Below are 1,427 nucleotides of genomic sequence, written 5' to 3' on the forward strand. Positions count from 1 at the left end.
ATGGAAGGGTCATGGGCTCTGAGCCATGGGCTTCCCAGCACAATGGAAAATCAGACCATGGGGTTTATAATGAATGCCCGGGTTTCCCAGTGAGACCCTGTCCCCATAATGAGCGGCAGTCTGGTAGCTGCAAGGTTCATGCATAGTGGACCCATCCATCTGAGTAAAAATCAGGGGCTCGAGTAATCGCTGCACCTGGACCCACAACCCCGTCACTATGGAAGGACTAATCAAATCTCTAGCACATCCCAAGTCTATATGGGCCCTCACCCACGCCTGGGTTCCCATCTCTGAGTTAAGGGCTGACACAGTCATGAAAAACAAAGTGGGGTGGCTGCTCACCAATCGTGGTGCAGATTGTTCTTGGACCTGCTGCTTTGTGCCTTTTACAGCAGGTCCTGGCCTTTTCCCGCCAGCTGGGGGGGTCTCATCTCCACTGGAGGACGCAGCCCCGGACTGGGTGCCTAGTTGAAGGGCCCGGGGTAGCTTCAGGTGTAGGCTCCCTTTTCTCGCAGGTGCCTCCGGCCCCTTCAGCTCAGGAATCTTGGGGCTGGGTGGTGTATCACTGCCGGGCAGAAAGCTGCATGGTAGCTGGCTTCTCCACAGTGAAGGCAGAGCCCTTGGTGCATCTGCTGGACACACACTGGTTCCTTTGGCTTGGGACGGGGGGTCTTTGGGATTGCCCAGGGAGTCTTCGGGTACACTTTGGGAGAGGTCATCTTAATCATCTGGAGTTGGTTCTCTGCATCTCCTGCACCTCTCACCCAGGCTGTCAGAGAGACCGGGTTCATGCTCCGCAGCACGGCTTCTCGGATCTAGTGGCTCAGCCCCAAGCAATACTGCTCTACAAACACTAGCTCAGGCCACCCCTAGATCTTGGCCACGTGCATCTTGAACTCATTGGAATACTCACGCACTGACTGGTTCCCTTGCTTCAGGGCAAACAGGGCGGTGCACACTTTCTCAGCCTCCATGGGGTCTTCATACTGCCGTGTCAAGGACCATATAAATGCCTGCACCTTGCAGAATTCGGGCCCGTGCAGGTTGTGAAACCCCACTTACCAGTCAGCCGCTCACTCTTGCAATCGCAAACTGATGTAGTCCACATGGTGCTTGTCCGATGGGAACAGATGACCCTAGTTGCGGCGGAACTTCCAAAGTTGCAGTAGGAAAAATGCAAGCTTGTTGGGGTGGCCATCGAAGGTGGCATCCAAGAACTCCTTCGGGCGATCCAGCCCCAGGACCCCCGGGGCTGGGGCAGGAGGTCCAGCAGGGGCACCTGGACCCCCGGGTACTGACACCAACGCTGGTGGTGCTTGTCCCGGGGGATCCTGTTGCACTGGAGGAGCCACCGGCACACCGGGTTGTTGCAGCCACAGCTCGTGTTGAGTCGTAGTGGTGACTATGCACGGGATATCCAGCATCAT

Source organism: Gekko japonicus, unplaced genomic scaffold (genome assembly GCF_001447785.1).
Source record: "Gekko japonicus isolate JY-2015 unplaced genomic scaffold, Gekko_japonicus_V1.1 scaffold2414, whole genome shotgun sequence".
NCBI classification, from domain to species: Eukaryota; Metazoa; Chordata; class Lepidosauria; order Squamata; family Gekkonidae; genus Gekko; species Gekko japonicus.